Consider the following 21,131-nt stretch of genomic DNA (forward strand, 5'->3'; position numbering starts at 1 on the left):
TATTCCAATTCTGCTATCAGCCCTTCAGGATTGGCAAAAAACAAAAATTGCAGGCCACCCCAACTTCGCCTGTTTGTGACGCGACGTCACGAAAAACCGCGAAGCTCCCCGACTGATTACGTGTACGCAATAATTATGTCATGATTAGACCGAACAAAAGAAAAATGAGCGGACACCCAAGCACTTCTTATGAGTTGTGAATGCGAAAGCATTAATGGTCAATTGAACGCCGTTGAGCGGTTCTTCGAGTTATGAATTCATCGCGGGAAAGCGAGCGCGTTGAGACGCTTAGCGCGCTTTGATTTGGCCTTACCGAGGCGCAGTTACAACGCCGGCTTCCAAGACCGAGAGTGAGGGTGCGTTTCATAGAGGCGATGCCCTCTCCCCTCACCCAACACCTAGGCATGCTGTCATGGCCGAAGGTGTCCCGTTACGCCCCGTGTGCTCCGTCGAGGCGCGCTCATGACGTGGCGTTGCACCCAAAGAGAAATTAGGCGCCGTCTTGCTTTTAAAGATGACAGACGCCGGCTTTTTTGCTGAACGGGCCATTTGACGCCTTCGCATCAATAATTATTTCTGATTCGACGCCTTTTTCGCAATTACGCGCTGCTGTTCGTCATAATATTTCTGGCTGCGCCTACTGCGCCTCTCTGTCACGCGGCGTCACAAAACCGCGAAAACTCACCGCGTGAAAGTCACGCGTACGCGTTAAAGATGCACTAATATGCGGAACAAAACTGAATTTTTTTCTGAATAGCCGGAGATTGCCCCGTTCCAAAAGGAATAAAACATGGCTACCCGCTGATCGCTCTGGTACTGGCTACTCGGAGCTGCCAGGAAGCATGGTTCTATTTGTGTATAATAAAACTTTTTGCATGGCAGTATAACATCATCGAGGCCTTTCCGCACATATACAATACCGCTCTGCCAACTCTTCTTCGTTGAGGATCTATTTTAGTGACATTTTTTAACCTTCCGTTGCACATCACCGCGATTTTCGACAAGCCACGGCAAGCTAAGCAAGGGGAAGCGGGCCAATCGCAGACGCCGGCGCCACCCTCTTCATCAGGTTATCTAATTTCGCTGCACCATCTCGGCCCCACTGACGCCCTCTCCACTTCTGCCCGCTCATCACTTCTGGTCAGCCAATTAGATTTTTTTTAAATAGCTCCATGTAGGCAATGTCATTCGCTTTGAAAGCACAGAAAGGTGACCTGCTATAACGAGGAAAGGTTTGGTTGAGCTCTTGAAACAGCGCTGCTGGTAACCGCCCTATGCTGGCGCCGGTGGTTACGTAAATTTGACGTCAGCAGATTGGAATAAAAAACAAATGATGATGAGTCATTTCAGCTTTCGTATTATAATCATTCGCTCCGTTGATAAAAACCACTCCAAAAGTCGACTGGAAACTTTCCGTGATATTGATAATTCATGACATAGAATGTAAACAAACTTTATTTTTTCAAGGAATCAATTTTACCAATGGACGGTCCAACGAAATTGGCCCTATAGGTTCTCGAAGTCTAAGGAAAAACAAATGCGGTTTATATAAGCGATGAGACGTATGTCTCTAAGTCCCACTATTCCGCAAAGATTTAGTTCCGTCTACTCCGCAGTTTTGTCTGCTTTTCTTTATTGCATTTAACATGAAAATCTGACATTCTCCAAGGCTTATTCATTCGATCTTTTCATTTCATTTTCTTTTCTTTTTATTTTTTTAGATTTCCTTCAAATAAGCATATTTGAAGTTAATAAGAAATGTTTCATAACGCCACCCGTTAAAAAGAAGAAAACAAAAATGCCGTCGAGAAAGACGTCATTGTAGCGAAAGAGTAGAAGATCACTTTACTAGGTGCAACTAAACGTCCCAGTGGCCTTTTAGATCGTATACGAGCTCCCGCCTACAGCACCACACTTTCTGTAAATGAAATATGAGACAGCAACTTTATTTGTCAAACTTTATTTTGTCAAGGAATCAATTTTACTAGTGGACGGTCAAATGAAATTGGCCGTATAGGTTCTCGAAGTCTAAGGAAAAACAAATGCGGTTTATATAAGCGATGAGACGTATGTACTGTACATACAGGCCGCCATTGGAATCTGAACCTGGCAACGTTTAACGTTAGAACGCTATCTAGTGAGGCGAGTCTAGCAGTGTTATTGGAGGAATTAGAAGGTAGTAAATGGGATATAATAGGGCTCAGTGAGGTTAGGAGGACAAAAGAAGCATATACAGTGCTAAAAAGCGGGCATGTACTGTGTTACCGGGGCTTAGCGGAGAGACGAGAACTAGGAGTCGGATTCCTGATTAATAAGGAAATAGCTGGTAACATACAGGAATTCTATAGCATTAACGAGAGGGTGGCAGGTCTTGTTGTGAAGCTTAATAAGAGGTACAAATTGAAGGTAGTACAGGTCTACGCCCCTACATCCAGTCATGATGACCAGGAAGTCGAAAGCTTTTATGAAGACGTGGAATCGGCGATGGGTAAAGTCAAAACAAAATACACTATACTGATGGGCGACTTCAATGCCAGGGTAGGCAAGCAGCAGGCTGGAGACAAGTCAGGGGGGGAATATGGCATAGGCTCTAGGAATAGCAGAGGAGAATTATTAGTAGAGTTTGCAGAACAGAACAATATGCGGATAATGAACACCTTTTTCCGCAAGCGGGTTAGTCGAAAGTGGACGTGGAGGAGCCCGAATGGTAAGACTAGAAATGAAATCGACTTCATACTCTGCGCGAACCCTGGCATCATACAAGATGTAGACGTGCTCGGCAAGGTACGCTGCAGTGACCATAGGATGGTAAGAACTCGAATTAGCCTAGACTTGAGGAGGGAACGGAAGAAACTGGTACACAAGAAGCCAATCAATGAGTTAGCGGTAAGAGGGAAACTAGAGGAATTCCGGATCAAGCTACAGAACAGGTATTCGGCTTTAACTCAGGAAGAGGACCTTAGTGTTGAAGCAATGAACGACTATCTCATGGGCATCATTAAGGAGTGCGCAATAGAAGTCGGTGGTAACGCCGTTCGACAGGAAACCAGTAAGCTATCGCAGGAGACGAAAGATTTGATCAAGAAACGCCAATGTATGAAAGCCTCTAACCCTACAGCTAGAATAGAACTGGCAGAACTTTCTAAGTTAATCAACAAGCGTAAGACAGCGGACATCAGGAACTATAATATGGATAGAATTGAACAGGCTGTCAGGAACGGAGGAAGCCTAAAAACTGTGAAGAAGAAACTAGGAATAGGCAAGAATCAGATGTGTGCGTTAAGAGACAAAGCCGGCAATATCGTTACTAATATGGATGAGATAGTTCAAGTGGCTGAGGAATTCTATAGAGATTTATACAGTACCAGTGGCACCCACGACGATAGTGGAAGAGAGAATAGCCTAGAGGAATTCGAAATCCCACAGGTAACGCCAGAAGAAGTAAAGAAAGCCTTAGGAGCTATGCAAAGGGGGAAGGCAGCTGGGGAGGATCAGGTAACAGCAGATTTGTTGAAGGATGGTGGTCAGATTGTTCTAGAGAAACTGGCCACCCTGTATACGCAATGCCTCATAACCTCGAGCGTACCGGAATCTTGGAAGAACGCTAACATAATCCTAATCCATAAGAAAGGGGACGCCAAAGACTTGAAAAATTATAGACCGATCAGCTTACTGTCCGTTGCCTACAAAGTATTTACTAAGGTAATCGCAAATAGAATCAGGAACACCTTAGACTTCTGTCAACCAAAAGACCAGGCAGGATTCCGTAAAGGCTACTCAACAATAGACCATATTCACACTATCAATCAAGTGATAGAGAAATGTGCAGAATATAACCAACCCTTATATATAGCTTTCATTGATTACGAGAAAGCGTTTGATTCAGTCGAAACCTCAGCAGTCATGGAGGCATTACGGAATCAGGGTGTAGATGAGCCATATGTAAAGATACTGGAAGATATCTATAGCGGCTCCACAGCCACCGTAGTCCTCCACAAAGAAAGCAACAAAATCCCTATAAAGAAAGGCGTCAGACAGGGAGATACGATATCTCCAATGCTATTCACAGCATGTTTACAGGAGGTATTCAGAGGCCTGGAGTGGGAAGAATTGGGGATAAAAGTTGATGGAGAATACCTTAGCAACTTGCGATTCGCTGATGATATTGCCTTGCTTAGTAACTCAGGAGACCAATTGCAATGCATGCTCACTGACCTGGAGAGGCAAAGCAGAAGGGTGGGTCTGAAAATTAATCTGCAGAAAACTAAAGTATTGCTTAACAGGCTCGGAAGAGAACAGCAGTTTACGATAGGTAGCGAAGCACTGGAAGTGGTAAGGGAATACATCTACTTAGGGCAGGTAGGGACCACGGATCCGGATCATGAGACTGAAATAACCAGAAGAATAAGAATGGGCTGGGGTGCGTTTGGCAGGCATTCTCAAATCATGAACAGCAGGTTGCCACTATCCCTCAAAAGGAAAGTGTATAACAGCTGTGTGTTACCAGTACTCACATATGGGGCAGAAACCTGGAGGCTTACGAAAAGGGTTCTGCTGAAATTGAGGACGACGCAACGAGCTATGGAAAGAAGAATGATGGGTGTGACGTTAAGGGATAAGAAAAGAGCAGATTGGGTGAGGCAACAAACGCGGGTAAACGACATCTTAGTTGAAATCAAGAAAAAGAAATGGGCATGGGCCGGACATGTAATGAGGAGGGAAGATAACCGATGGTCACTAAGGGTTACGGACTGGATTCCAAGGGAAGGGATGCGTAGCAGGGGCGGCAGAAAGTTAGGTGGGCGGATGACATTAAGACGTTTGCAGGGACAACATGGCCACAATTAGTACATGACCGGGGTAGTTGGAGAAGTATGGGAGAGGCCTTTGCCCTGCAGTGGGCGTAACTAGGCTGATGATGACTCCGCAGTTTTGTCCGCTTTTCTTTATTGCATTTAACATGAAAATTTGACATTCTCGAAGGCTTATTCATTCGATCTTTTCATTTCATTTTCTTTTCTTTTTATTTTTTTAGATTTCCTTCAAATAAGCACATTTGAAGCTAATAAGAAATGTTTCATAACGCCACCCGTTAAAAGAAAGAAAAGAAAGAAAGCGGTCGAAAAAGACGTCATTGTAGCGAAAGAGTAGAAGATCACTTTACTAGGTGCAACTAAACGTTCCAGTGGCCTTTTAGATCGTATACGAGCTCCCGCCCACAGCACCACACATTTTGTAGGTGAAATATGAGACAGCACCGCGAAATGAATATTACAAACTTATTCTCAGCACACGGAAAGAATAGTACAAACTAAAGGAAACGATTTGTAGAGATTCCAATCTTTTGCCTTTGTATATTAACGTGCATGCAAGAGTAGGAGCCATTTCCCGGAAATAAGGCCAACTTCTTCTCCAGGTCCCATGGCCTGTTTAAGATGCAAAGCTAGCAATAACTGATTCGGGCGCACGCAAAGTTACGGCTCATTGCAAACAGAGGTTAGAACGACCTAAAGAGAATTCGAGGGTTCCCACACTTTCCTGCAGAAGGGCAGGGCAGTTCAGTTGGGCATAATTGGCCGAACACTGAGATGGATTGCGGATTTCTTAAGAGACAGGAAAATCTTTATTGAAACTTCTGATGGCAAAAGCACAGAGCATAAAGTGAATGAAGGCGTTCCGCAGGGTAGTGTACTCAGTCCATTTCTATTTTACTGTGTTATGGCTAAATTACCTCATGTTGTGCCTGCTACCTTGAATTATTCACTATATGCAGATGACTTGTGCATATGGGCATCTGACTCGAGTGCTCAAGCCGTTCAGCAAAAGATACAAGCTGGCCTAACACTAATTAATGATTTTTTTGAAAAGCAGAGCTATGATTATTTCAAATGAGACAACCGCTGTACTTCCTTTTACAAGGAACTGCCTCAAGAGATTCCAGCTCGTGCTAGACTTTCAGCGTCTGCAACTTGTGCGACGACACAAGTTCTTGGGTATTATCATAGACAGACAGCTATCATGGGCTCCCCATATAAAAGCCTTAGAGGAGAAAGTCAACTCCCTAATCAACATTTTCCGTCGATTTGCTGCAGTGAGATGGGGTAGTTTAACCTCTTCCTTATTACGCATTTACTCGGCAATCGTTAGACAAAGAATAGCATACCCTGCTTCTGTGCTACATGGAATATCCTGTAATCTAGAGGAAACAATTCAAAGATGGCTGAGTTGAGTTGAGTTGTTGTAGGCTACTGGTGGGATTAGTGTTGCATTTGCTGCCGGCAATTGCTCCACTGTAGCGACACTTAAAATAAATAAATCACATAATCAGACACAGACCTCACAATTACAAATGGTCACTCCTCAGTTCACCATGTGGAGGCCAAATCCGTGTCCTGTAGGTAATTTAAAGGAAGGCGAGAGACCTCCTTCCTACAAAACCGGTTCCCGCGCGGGAAAACAATGTCCTGAAGAGAACTGTGAGGAACTCCTGTCTTCTTGAGGGACCCGAATAACACCCTCCTTTCCGCGTTATACACAGTACAGCACATTAGGTAATGTTCTATGTCACCGCACACACCACACGATGAACATAATGGTGGTAAAGCCAGGCCAGTCTTATACATCCACGCAGGGGTACGAGCAGAGCCCGTGCGAATGCGGAGCAGTAAGGTGGCTTGGTTTCATTTGAGACCCTTGATCACACATGGCTTGTGAGGTGAGCTCCACAAAGAACTGAAGCGGCACAACACCGCTTCTCTGAAGAGTCTGTTGTCCTCTTGAGGCACTCTTCTCAATGGATTCCCAGACAGCGCTCTATGGGCGAGGCTGTCCGCCATCTCGTTGCTTATGATACCTATATGCGAGGGCACCCATTGGAAACGTATGGAGAAGCCTTTGATTTGGAGATTGTGCACCAAGCGTAGGGAGCTAACACATAAGGCACCAGTAGGGAACCCGTGCTCTAACCTTTGAAGGGCAGATTTTGAATCTGTAAGAATGACAACAGGTTGAGGGGTACAAAACCGTAGTTTCTTTAGAGCTGCCTCAATGGCAACGCTTTCGGCCATTGTGGAGGACACGACTGCAGTGAAGCGAACAGAGCAATCATACTTCAAAGAGGTAATGTGAAAAGCAGCTGCACTAGATCCTTTGACCTTGTCCACAGAGCCATCAGTAAAGATTTGAAGATGACGTGCATATTCAGTCTCAAGATATTCCAGTACCAGCAAACGCGTTGCCGCCAGAGGAGAACTCCGCTTAGCGCGTAAGTGAGGAATTGTCAACGAACAATCGAGGCTCGCGAATGACCAAGGTGGTTTCAACCAACCTCTTAGTTCGACCTCTAGCGTCAAGACCCAGGTAACCAAGAGTATTTAGTGCCAGGTACGCTCGGGACTCGGATCTCTTTCGAAGGCGCTGTAGAAGGGTTCGGCCGGCTGGCGTCTGTTTGAGGCGGCCAATTTGCATCAGTAACCTTTGCGAAGCGACTAGGCTAAGAGGTCTCGATAGAGATTCATAAAGTACTGCATTGTTAGGAGCAGTCTGCGGAACGCCGAGAGCCCTTCTTAGGCCCTTTCTGTGCAGAACCTCAAGTCGTTCCAGCTGTGATATCGAGGGGGAAATTAAAGGGAGCTGATACATTATTCGACTCGTCACTAGTGCATCGTGCAACCTGATCATTGAAGAAGGGTGGTTTCCCCATTGCTCACTTGCAACTGTACGGATCACATTGAGACGCGAAAATATCGATGTCACAACCGAGTCCACAGCTCGTCGCCACTGTAGGCGGTAGTCAATAATGACGCGCAAAAAGCGCTTGTATTTCAATTGTCGAAGGCAAGATTGATCAAGGTCTATCTTCAGCCGCGCATACCTTCTTCCTCTACCTGGAAACATGATGAAGCCAGATTTTTCCACCGAGAGAATCAACCCAACACCTTGAAGGTAATTTTGAACTGAAAGTAATGCCTGTCGAGCTATCAGAGCTAAACGCTTGTGTTGATATCCGGTTAACCAAAGACAAACGTCGTCCGCGTATATCGACATATGGACATGCCTGCAATGTTTTTGCACTTCAGCGGGCAGACCAGCCATTACAACGTTAAAAAGTGTTGGGGAAAGAACACTTCCCTGAGGTACACCTCGCGATACTGCCCTTTCGGTGCTTGTGGTACTTCCTAACCGCACTTGAATTTTACAATCACTGATAAATTAGTGAATGAATCGCAGAAGATAGCCCTGCACACCCATGGCCTGCAAACTATTTAGTATTGAGCTCTGAAGGACGCTATCATAAGCCTTTGATACGTCTAGGAGAATAACTAGTGTTGAAAGGCCGAAAGCTCTATGAAGTTCAATATGGCTTATCAAGTCCAAGACGCTATCTTTCGCGCTTAAACCTGTTCGGAATCCAGTCATGCATGTTGGCAGAGCCCTTCTATACTCGAGCCACCAAGATAAACGCTTACTTGCCAGCTTCTCCATGAGCTTAGCCACGCACGACGTTAGTGATACAGGACGATACGAGGAAAAGTCTGTCATTTCTTTGCCGGGCTTCAGCACTGGGACAACACAAGCCACAAGCGAATGAGGAACGTCGCCAGTCTCCCACACTCGATTGAGATAGCTTAGGAGCATCTTCCGGTGTTTCAGAGGTAGGTTCTGCATGATCTGGTTGGTCATGCCGTCAGGACCTGGTGCACATCGACGACGCAGGCTGTTGAGTGCTGTCTGTAGCTCTCGAAGTGTAAACAGGGCGTCCATCTCAGACGTAGATGTTGCAGGCAGAGCGCAGACATGAATTCCTGAACTTGCACTTACAAATGCATCTGAAAATTCCTCTGCCAAGCACACGAGAGGCTTCTGCTTGCGCAGTGCAAGCGCTTCGAAAGGTTTTCTAGGACGAGAATCACCAGCAAGACCGCCAATTACTCGCCGAATTCTCGTCATAGGTGAGAAAACCGTCAAGCTAGCGCAGAAGGACGCCCACTGCGACCTACAGAGCTTGTTCGTATGGCGTCGAATGGCAGAGTTAAGCCTATTGAAGGTCGTCTTCAAGGATCTGTCGTCCTTCTTCCACATCAATTGTCGCTCCGCCCTTTTGCACGCTGTGCAAAGGTTCCTGAGTTTTAAATCCGGAGTCGGAAAATGATTAGGCAACTTGACCGCTGTGGTAGCAGCCATCTTACCAGAAATCATTTTGTCTATCACATCACCAGAAACACATGCAAGTTGCTCCCTGTATTTGTCCCAATTAACAACATGGCTAATTTTAGAGCCGCGCATATGGAAGTCGGCAGTAAACACTAAAATTGGATAGTGATCACTTCCCATGCGGTCAGGTGCAGTTGACCACTTCACGCGGACGTCAGATGAATGCAAGGTTAGGTCTATAGATGCGGCTGAAGCTGGAGGCCGGAACAAAGTGGGACTTCCGTCATTGGCCACGCACAGGTCCAAACTGTCGATAACTTCTACAAGTTTGCGTCCGCGGGAATCTGTGTTCCAGTCACCCCAGACAGAGTGATGGGCGTTGAAGTCCCCGCAGATAATTCGGGGCGCTGGGCAACAGTCACAAAGGTGCTGGAGAAACAAGTCCATTGCTACCTTCTTCCGCGGAGACATGTATACGGATGCAACAGAAAGAGTTCGGAAGCCAAGCCGTATCCTCAGAGCCGCTACCTCAATACTATCGGTGCAAAGATCGGTGACGTTCAAAGTCACTTGAGGGATTTCTCTTCGTATGTAAAGGGCGGCACTTCCCGCGGGAAATGACTTTATGCTGCAATTCTTATGGGCGGCATATCCAGTCAAAGATCTCCCGCTTGGTAGGCCAGCCTCCGAGAGGGCCAATACTGGAACACACGTATCTTTCAGGAATAATTTAAGTTCTGCTAATCGACTTATAATCCCAGCGCAGTTCCATTGCATAATAAACGGCACTTTTCGGGGATTTTTAGTTGCACGAGGTTGAAGAAGACTAGCCTTATTATAAGGTAAAGGTCGCTGCGAATGTGGCAATCATGGAGTCAAAGGAAAGAACGAGCTGTAGAAAGTTCTTCAGGGTGCCAGTCTGCATCGCTTGAACATATGAGCGCAGGACTTCAAACAAAACTCGCAGAAGGTCGGACAGGTCCTGATTTTTGAGCTCCTTATTTTGCTGTACGCACTGCCTCACAACTTCAACAAAAGTTGCGGACTGGGACCCACTCTTGGCCACTGCAGCTGGTTTCTTCATCTCTTTTGAGGCGAGGGAATGTCCTCCATGTTGTCGAGTCTGGCTGTGATCTGGTCGCTGAGAAACTGGGACACTTTGCTGCAGCAGATCGAACAACCGACTCAACCACAGAGGACTTTGCCGTCTTGCTAGGCTCAGGTCGCTCACTGACGTTGCTTGTTACCACGCTACGAACTTCCGACTCTAACGCAGGGAACTCAACTTCCGAATCTAACGCCGGGAACTCGTCACTTCCAGGTATCGGCTTCTCAGTAGGTTGTGGTTTGGGACCACTAATGAAGGCGCTTACACCGAAGGGGCAGCCACCGAAACTCGCTGGATGGTCACCACCCCAATTAGCGCAAGCAAAATCTGCCTTGCAGGCTTTGTAATCGTGGGCGCCACCGCATCGTTTGCAACGTTGATCTTAGATGCAAACTTTGGCTACATGCCCAAAGCGTTGGCACCTAAAGCATTGTGGAGGAGGTTCAATGAATTCTTTGACTGCATGCTTGGTAAAACCGAGGTCAATTTTTTCGGGACGCTCGGTGTTGGGAGCAAACGTTATCACAACAGAGTTAGTAGGTTTCGCTGCCCATTCTTTTTCTTGAGTCTCCACCCGGCGCATTAGACGTTTCACGTGGAGAACACCTTGCGGTTTCAAGTAGTCAAGAAGGTCGCTTTCCGAATACCACACTGGTACTCCCCTAATAACACATGTGTTAGTCATGTAGGAGTGGGGCAGCCGGGCTTTAACTCTTATGTCACCAATCTGAGAGCACCGGAGAAGAATGTCAACTTGCTCTTCCGTTGCGATATCTAAATAAAGAGCACCTTGCGTTGTGAAGCGGCTGCGAATCGGGGCAGATCCCAGCAGTACTTTAATGGCTTCGAAGAGCCTGATAGGGTTCCGCTCTCTCAAATCAACACCTTTCTCTGTTGGCAAAACTACCACTGGGATTCCTACCGTTCTTTGCTTCCGATGACTCACCACCTTGAAGCCGTCGCTGTCCACTTCCGCCATATCAGCCACTTCCTCGTCAGGGTCGACGATAGTTGTGTCGTCCCCACTGAGCGATGATGACGCACTGGACTGCTTATCGTCCCTGATGTCTGGCAGCTCCACACTTTGCGAGGCCATGGCCGCCTCCGTCACGCTGGCTTCCTTCGGATGGCGCTGTCCCTTTAAAGATGCCGGCGCCGGAGCAGCCGTGCCCTTCCCATAGGGACAGTACCGCCTTAAAGATGCGGCCGTCTTCCAAGGATATAAATAATTCACTTAATGAATAGCAAAACCTATGCAAAAATTACAGAGCTGAGGTGACAACAGATCGAACAGCGTCGTCTTCCTCTTCTTTTCTTTCAAAGATTGTTGGTCAGAATCCTTCGCATATGTCTTAGTGTTCCGCGTGCATCTACCAGTGGTTTGGTAATAGCAGAGTCCCGCCAACCAACTTTTGATGCACTAAGATTCATGGAAACTTGTCGTCACCTTTTATTTTGGCTACATAACACGCTAATCATCCACTATGCCGAGACCTTCAGGATAGAACCGCTGCACGTATACACGAAGAACTACGGCGGTGCAAAAACTTACTACCTGCTTACGAATACTAGCCTACTTGCGCAACTCATCCCCTCTGGCGACTAGCAATTCCCGAAATAGTCACTTCAATACCTGGAGTAGGTCGCAAATGTGATATGCCCGTAGTTGCGATAAAGCAAATAATTTTATCACATCTTTACACTAAGTACGTAGATCACATTCACGTGTATGCCGATGCATCATGCTGGAAACAAAGCTCTACATCTGCGTTTTATATACCTGTATACCAAGAGAAAAGAGCTTATAAGCTTTGCCACTTTACAACGTCCACAACTGCAGAACTTTACGCAATACTTTCTGCCTTACGTTACATGTGTCAGCAGTCAGAACCACTTCGTTGGAAATTCTGAGTGACTCACAAGCGAGATTGCTGTGCTTAAAAGAAATCAGCTTAAGAAAAGCAAACAGCACATTGACATACGAAATACAGAAGACATACGCCATAGTGAAAGATCTAGGACACGACATAACTTTCCAGTGGATTCTAACTTACTGTGAAATCATGGGAAATGTAACAACTGATCACATGGCACGTGCATCACATCAAGAGAATGAATTATCACTACTTCCTCTAGCGGCGAGTCATGCGCGATGTCTATTGAACAAACTATGCGGTAGATTGTCCAAGAAAACTTGGTTCATAAATGATGCGCAGAACTCTCAATTATATAATATAGATCCTGGAATAGAATTCAATATTCCGTTTAGATTCTGGAATATAATTCAATATTCCGTTTAAAGTTAGTCGATCTGTTCAAACAACAGTTCATAGGCTTCGACTAGACACTGCCTATACTAAAAGCTTCCTGTATACGATAAGAAAAACTAACAGTGCTACATGCTCATGTGAATAAGAGGCTGAAGAAGACATAGAACACACTGTAAAAATTGCGGTTCTCCCCGCAAGAATCTCTCGAAAAAACTACATGGCTTGGATAGACGGCCACTATCCTTAGGAAAATTTTATGTCTATAGCCAGCAGAAAAATTTCAAACCATCGCTGCGCGCGCCTTAGTACGATTTTTGGAGGAATCAAAAATGCCATAAAAATACTAAGTCATACAATAGTTATATTCGCATTGTTATTATTAACAGGTACCCTTAATTACATGTTCATTGTGCCTTCATGTTCATGTAGCATTTGTATTTGTTTCATTTAGAGTGTCGCATTCAAGTGCCCAACATCTTCTGTGTGAATATATTGGCTTTGTGAACATTTATCCTGCGTGAACTCTGTGCTGCGTGTGAACGTTTTGGTTTTGTGAGTATTTATGCTACCTCAACTTTTCTGTTCCGCGAATATTTATATTGCAGTACTGAGACTTAGTACGTGAATGTTCGTTCATGTGTTTATTTGTCCAGTTTGGTTATTGTTGACAACTTTCCGACGATGACTATCACGTAAGAGAAGAGGAGTAGCCTACGCCACACATAGGCACCAACCTCTCCTTAAATACATTTATATTTAGAACAGGGGGAGGGGGGGGGACAGTTTCAGCCAGAGCCGTTGATGCTCGTGTTCTGCAAACGTTTTGCGCTGCGCTGTCGAAGTGCGTAGCCAACTTGCCCTTCTCACCGGTTGAATTCACTCACTTTGTTCCTTTATAACGCTGGCGAGTGATACACGGCGCCGATCACTAGTGTACCAGTGTATGATGGCCAAAAAAGTCGATGGCGGATGCTTCATAATCGTCGTCGGTTAGATATGTTTCTAGGGCCTGGACCCATCCCTGCGACTACGCATTCCATCTGGACTTTTCCGAATCGAGACAACTGTTCAGTGCCGACTGTAGCTTGGATAATCTTTACGAATAGATTTGCTTGCCACACCGGAATAGCTGACAGTGCTGCCTGTGATAGTTGCGGCAACATATCATAAAATTATGGGGTTTTACATGCCAAAACCACTTTCTGATTATGAGGCACGCCGTAGTGGAGGGCTCCGGAAATTTCGACCACCTGGGGCTCTATAACGTGCACCTAAAGCTAAGTACACGGGTGTTTTCGCATTTCGCCCCCATCGAAATGCGGCCGCCGTGACCGGGATTCGATCCCGCGACCTCGTGTTCAGCAGCCCAACACCAGCAACCACTGCGGGTACTAACATGTCATCTGTCATTGTCCCCGCTACAGTTCCCAGACACAGTCGCTCGTGACGGCCGGCGTTGCCACGCCTCGACGACCGGTCGCTTTGTGATCAGACGACTACCGACTGATGCGGTCTTCACACCAGAAGGCGACGAAGGCGCTTCTGAAGTACCTCCGGTCAAGCGACCTGTTTGAATGACTTTGACACTCCTGAGTTCTTTTCTCTCTCTCTCTCTTTCTCTCTCTCTCTCTCTCGCTGTGTGTGTTTATTTGTGCGTGTGTGTTATTTCCCTCTTTTTCTATGTGTGTGCATTTCTTTCTTTGTCTTTTTGCCTCTCCTTACCCCTTCCCCAGTGTAGGGTAGCAAACTTGCTATCTTCCGGTTAACCTCCCTGCCTATCGCATCTCATTCATCCCTCTCTCTCACGTTTCTTTCTTGCTGTTTATTCTTGTGATTTTTTTTCGCTCCGTCTGCCACGTGAATTCGCGATTTTGTCCGTATAGTCCCCTATTCGAGGAAAAAGAAATGAAGTGCTAAGTACGAAGAGCGAAATAACAAAGAACGAGTAAAAACGAAGCCACGAACGCGAAACGGCAGTGCCTTTCCCGCTTTTGGTTCTTCCTCAGAAACTTTACATTCAGGTTACGAAGCATGGACCAACGTAATCGTACTTTAGAAAGAGCAAACACTCTTCATTGCGCTTTCGCATGCGTCGGTTGGCTTCGGCGCGATGATTCTACATTTCATCCGTTAAATCGGTTGACGTTTTTACACTTAAACTTGACTGGGGCTCTTGTGCGCCGCTATTTCGTTCGGCTACTACTACACTTCAGTACGTCGTCGTTTGCAACTCCAGGTGGTGGTGGTGAACTCTTTATTTCACCCAAAAAGAGGGGACCAGTCCGAGGACCGGTTGTGCTGGCTTAGAGGAGGTCGGCGGGAATCCTTTGGGATGCCGCGGCCTCCACGCCGCGCTGGATCAACCGGCGTTGGTCTGCTGGCTCGGAGGCACGCAGGAGGGACTCCCACGATTCTGGGGTGTTTACGCTGTCTGCGTTGTAATGCGTACGTGTCCATGTCATGTGTATGAGAGTGGCCGGAGCTGAGCAATGTTTGCACCCAGGCGCTATCTGTTGCGGAAAGATTCTACCGTACAAGAGGTGGTGCGGGAAGCTGCCCGTTTGAAGTCTGCGCCATTGGACGGCCTCGCGTCTTGTTAGATCGTGGTGTGCGGGAGGATATATGCATCTGCTGAGTCGGTAGTACTGGAGGATGTCCGTGTAAGTGGTGAGTAGAAAATCGTGCGAGATAATCGTGTCAGGGGAAGCGGGGCGGTGGGTCCTACACTCTGCTCGACAGCTAAGATCTCGGGCAAGTGTGTGCACCTCGGTGTTTCCGCTGAGCGACTCATGGGCTGGAGCCCAAAGGAGTAAGCGGGGGATGGGAGAGGGGGGGAGTAGAAAGTAGAATGTGCGACGCCAGGCGAGAGATACGGCCGGCATCGTAGTTGCGGATCGCCTGTTGAGAGTCACTGATGACGACTTTGGCATTATGATCAGTTAGCACCAGCGCAATGGCAACCTCCTCTGCTGCGGTGACGGTTTCTGCGTTGCGAATGCGGCAGGCTGTGTACCAGCTACGGTGCGGGGCGAGGGCTACCTACCACCACCATCGCTGGCTTCGAGGGGTGGTAAGAGGCGTCCGTATATGTAACATCCGGACGTCCGCTGAAGCGTTTCTCGAATTGACGGGCACGGGGGCGTGGTGTTCTCTCGGCGTGGTGTTCCGGATTCATCCGTTTGAGAATGGGAGGGATGCGCAGATTTTGATGATATTCCGGTGCAAAGTGAATATAAATGGGAGCCTCCCTCATTGGTGAGATCCCAACTTGCTGCAGCACCGCTCGGCCAGCGTTCGTTTCTTTAGAATCTCTTTATGAGTGAGAGCCGCTCGTATTGGGCGGTGAGAGTAGCTTCGATCACTTCGCTCACAGTGTTGGAGATGCCGAGAGCCATAAGCTTGTGAGTAGCTGTGGACATTGGAAGCCTCAGGGCCGTCTTATATGCTTTGCGAAGTGACGCCTCTAGCCATTCGCTTTCGGAGTGGTTGAGACGTATAGGTAAGGTGCAGAGCAAGTGATGCGGGAGCCGATGAGGGGCCTGAACGAGGCGCAGGAGGTTGGACTCTCGCATACGTCGTTGCTTGTTGGAGACTCGCTTGAGTAGGCGTCCGATCTCTACCACCGACTGGTCGATGCGTTGGAGTGACATATTGGTACTGCCGTTTGCCTGCAAATGTAGGCCCAGAATTTTGATGGGATCTGTACGAGGGATGGAGTTTCCTCGCACCTGGAGGTTGATCTCAGGAAATACGTTTGGCGGGCGTCGTCCTGGGGACGGGATGATGATATATTCTGACTTGGTCGCCGAGCAGCTGAGGCCAACCGTGTCGAGATAGTCTCCGACCAGATCGAGGGCGGTCGGTAGAGTCTCTTCGATCTGGCCGTCACTGCCGTGTGTGTTCCAAAGAGAGATCGTCAGCATAAAGGCTGTGGTGTAGGTGGGGGATGTCAGCCAGAAGCTTGGGCAGGCCTAGCAATGCAACGTTGAAAAGCAGCGGCGAGAGCATGGAGCATTGCGGCGTGCCGTGGTTTCCCAAGATAGATGGTGAAGGGATGTGCCGTGCCTGTGCTGAGTTGTATTCTGCAGTCGGTCAGGAAGTCTCGGACGTACGCATACGTGCGATGTCCGACGCCGAGATTCTGGAGTTGTTGAATCATCGCTTCATGTAGGATGTTGTCGAAGGCCTTGGCAACATCGAGGCCGGCGAAGACTTTTGTGTCTACTGTGCGACGCATGACAACCTGGTGATGGAGGAGAAGCATAATGTCTGGGGCTGCTAAGTGAGGGCGGAAGCCGAACATCGTGTCTGGTAGGAGGTGGTTGTCTTCGAGGTAACGAATGAGTCTGGTCTGTATAACATGTTCCATTAACTTCCCAATGCAGGACGTAGTATAGATGGTATGGAGGCTGACCAAGGTGGGTGGTTTTCCCAGCCTGTGGATGAAGACTAGCTTGGCGCACTTCCATTCCTGCGGGATGGTACCGCTGGCCCACCACTTTTGAAGGTAGTCGGTGAGGGCGCGCATAGAGGCGTCATCTAGATTCCTAAGCATCGCGTTATATATGTGGTTGGGGCCGGCCGCCGAGTTGGTCTTGAGGCGATTGAGTTTTGCACGGACCTACGTTAAAGTAATTGGAGAGTCTAGACTAGGGTTAGCCAAGCCCTGATAGAGGAGAGGCTGGTTGCCGGTTCGGGGCGCATGTAAGTGTCAAGGAGCTCTTATGTGAGCTCATCTGGCGTGCCAGGATACTGGTGGAAGATTCGCTCCATCTGTTGGCGTGCTCGGATCTTGCCTCCAGCCGGGTCCAGTAGATGTCGGAGAAGGTTACACGTGTTACGAGGGTTAGGAGTCTTGTTCATCTGGTTACAAATGTTGTGCCAGCTCTGTTGGGTGAGTTCGGTTGCATAGTTCTCGATGTTTTTGCAGGCGCGCGCCAGCCGACGACGGATATCTCGGTCCCATTTTCGAGTGGCGAGAAGAGCTTCAAGCGACTTCTTGCGCTTCCCAGAGATGGGCGTAGTAGCGGTCGCAATGTGGGATTGAGTCCTCTAACTCAACGATTTGCGTTGCGTCAGCCACTTGCTTGAAAATTTCGGTTGTCCATGTTTTGATGTCGATAATGGCGGGAGGCGTGCTTTCCTGTACTTGCGAAAGGAGTCCCAGTCAATCACCTGAGTCGGCCGCGTACGTTGTGTTGTGGGCTCTTGTACCACGATCTCGAGCATGAAGTCGTCGCTTCCAAAATTTTCGTGAGTGTGACATCAGGTAGCTATGACTCCGGGACTCGTAAAGGCGATGGTGTATCCGGTGTATCTCGGTGTAGGCCTGAACCGAGTCTAGTGAGGTAGAAGACGTCCGCGATGAGGGTGAGCTGATGTGTATCCCAGCTTCTTTTATACTTTGCCGAGGTGTCGCAGAAACTATGGCATTCTGTTGCTGAACACAAGGTTACGGGTTTGATCCCCGGCATCGGTGGCCGCATCCTGGAGAAGGAGAAATGTAAGAAAACGCTAATGCTCCGCGCTCTGGGTGTTCATTAAAGAACCTCACATTGTAATAAATCACAGCCCCCCACTGCGGCTACCCCTACAGCCCATGAGCTACTGTAATACGGTAGGGCTAATAATTTTTAACTTCCTTTACTGTTGCCTTTTTGCAGCTTCACTGCACAGCATCACGATGCTGCAGCTGCTGCGTGCGCTGCTTCGCATCGAAAACAGCAATGTTATTTTCTTTTTTTGGCTTGGTCTGGTTAAAGGCTCGAAAACTAAAAAACAAAAAAATGGCGCGGGCGAATGCTACTTTCGGGGGCAGCTGCGCGATCCGGAACGTTATCCGAAACGTTAGACCCTTTACATGCGGAAGGTTTGTCTAGGGTAGGTCACGTGGCACTGGTTGCCATCCCTGACACGTATCCCGATGTCACGCTGTTTGGAGTTACCAAAGAGAGAGACAAAGAGAGAGAGAGAGAGAGAGAGAGAGAGAGAGAGTCAACTTTTCTTGATGCCAGTAATCACGAGGGCGGACGCAGCCTCCGTCCGCCTAGCAGACGGCCGAGATCCCTGGATCTCAGCGGCTGCTTCGGCTAGCTGGACGGCCCATCACGGCTTGTACGTACATTTAATAACGAAAGTAATACCGAATTCAATAACACGTTCTTGTGCGGACTAGGCGTTCTTTATGGAACATTTAAGAACGCGTTTCTTAAATTTGTTAATATTTTCGTTATTGAATGTTCGTGCAAGTCGCCCCTGGTCTCGCTGGTCTGAGCTGAGCAGCAGAGTCTCCCACTGCTGCCGGATTTGAATTTTGCGGCTCTCGAAAGGAGCCTCCTTCGAGCATGCTCACAGAATATGTGGCAGATCCGCCCTACGCATACATAATTTACGTTGATCATTATATTGCCCTGGATAGAATCTGCTGCAGGCCACCGGGTTAGAATACATGTTTGTTTGCAGGAGGCGCCAGGCTATACCGCCTGCTTCTTGGTTAGCTCTGGATGAGGTGGTGGGTGCCGGTTCCTTTCCAGCCAATAGTAATCGGTGATTTCTTTGTAGGTGACCATGCGGTCTCCTCTCGTTCCTGGCTGGGCTGGCTCACTTGCTCGGCGAGTAAGCCCTCGAGCTACGTTGTGAGCCGCCTCTTTACCGGGGAGAGAGGAGTGCGCGGTGTTAGATACGGGACCTTTTCCTGATCCTACTTCGAGTTCACCAGACCACATCAGCTAATTAAGAAATGCAGAAGCACATCTACCCCGTTCCCGAGGCGCGGCACGTGCAAACGAGTTGGCGTCCCCCACCTCGTGCGCCGCAGGTGGAGCTATTCACTGCTTGACTTTTCCCGAAAGTGTAGCGGGAGCCTGGCACGGTTCCAGGTAACGCAGGGTCCGAGAAAAGCTGCTTTGCAGCACTGAAACGTCGCCCCCTTCCGCCTATTGTGACGGCGCTTGCAAGTAAGGATGGCAATACCGCAGAGAGAAGTAAGCCCTCGGACAATTGGGGCCCAAGGAGCGACCCTGTGCGCTGGGTGTGACACAATCGCACGGGCACCTACCATTGGCCGAAAATGACGGCACCTGAGCGGGCTCGCCGATTGGCCGAACGTGACGTGACTTGGAGACATCGAAGGGCTTAAAAGACACAGACCGGGAGCAGCAAGAGAGCATTTCTTCATTCATCTCTTTCGAGCTTCCTGCCACGGGCCGCAGCGTCCGAGTTGCTGCCGGCCCGTAATGATTTTATGACTGTTAATTTCTTTGTACTCTCACTGTAAATAATGTAAATAAACCTCTAGTTTTTAATCCCGACGTCCTCCTCAACCTCGGCCAACTCCCGCACCCAACGGCAAGGTCCAGTATCTGGGGGATAGCAATTGGGATTTTTCTCCAGATCCTACAACTGGTGGCAGCGCTATGGATGAACCTTCGTCGAAAGAGATCCAACAGCGGGTACCCAAATAATCTGGATCGTCCCCCGATGATGGTCGTTGTTATTGTTTTGAATTTTGAGCGCCTCAGGCGAGATGCGTCCTTTTGCGAAATTATGAACTGCGATCTTTGAGTCGCTTATGATAATTCTAGCTTTAGTGGAGGCTACCCCTGATGATATTGCTGATTCCTCCGCCACTTCGGGGTTGTCCGTCTTCGCGGTTCCGCTAGCTACCGTTATGACGGCCGTCTCTCTGCGTTCTCTATATTCCGCTGCGTCTACGTAGGCCACGCCCTCTGCATCATGGTATTTGCGCTCAATGTGGCGCGCCCTTGCCTCTCGTCGCTCCTTGTGGTTCTCCGGGTGCATGTTTTTTGGCAGTGGAGGAATTTTAACATTCCTCCTCGTCTCTAATGGAATGCTGAGGTTCATACCGTGTTGTGATTTCTAGCGAATGTTTAGTTTCCATAGAATATGTCGCCCCGTGGGGCTCTGTGTGAGTCTTTCGCATTGGGCAGTGGCGGGCGCCTCGATTACTTCATCAAGCGTGTTATGTACCCCAATTCTAAGAGTTTGTCGTTGGGTGTTGTGACTGGGATACCAATTGACTGTTTGAACGCTCGTCTGATGATGCATTCCATGATGTTTTTTTTTTTTCTGTCTCGCCAAATGTTAGGTACGGTGCCACATGGACGACGCGGCTGATGACAAAGGCCTGCACTAAATGAATTAGGCCGGCCTCCTTCATGCCTTAGTGTCTAGTGGCAATCCGTTTGATTAGTCTTAGTGTTTGATCTGTGCTGTTCTCTAGCGCAGTGATTGTATCGCGGTTTCTGCCTTCCGCATGCAACCGGAGTTTCAAAGCGCTGTTTCCACACTTGCTTTTGACAACATCCACGCAAAACCGTAGCCATAGTTTACTCCCGACGAATGCCTCTGAATTCCGTCGAACACTTGAGGTCGATTAGCTTCACCTGGACTTCACGGGTCACAGTATTTCAAAACCACTAATTAATAATTAATTAATTAATTAATTAATTAATGCGATCGCGAAGCTAGTAGCAACTTTGTTTCTCACCTTTTCTTAATGTCTTGTAACCAGCACTGAAACTCTCCGAAACATTGCTTTGCGACCTGTGACGCGCTAATAACATCTCTGTCAGACCAGC

General features: G+C 47.9%; 1 protein-coding gene and 1 pseudogene across 6 annotated transcripts in view; one reads left to right on the plus strand and one right to left on the minus strand.

Moving 5' to 3' along the window:
• Positions 1-21,131, plus strand: part of LOC142579011 (uncharacterized) — a 465,789-nt gene that overhangs the window by 277,877 nt on the left and 166,781 nt on the right. The window lies entirely within an intron of this gene.
• On the minus strand, positions 14,835-16,900 carry LOC142571440 (uncharacterized; annotated as a pseudogene).

Source organism: Dermacentor variabilis, chromosome 1 (assembly GCF_050947875.1).
Source record: "Dermacentor variabilis isolate Ectoservices chromosome 1, ASM5094787v1, whole genome shotgun sequence".
Taxonomy (NCBI): Eukaryota; Metazoa; Arthropoda; class Arachnida; order Ixodida; family Ixodidae; genus Dermacentor; species Dermacentor variabilis.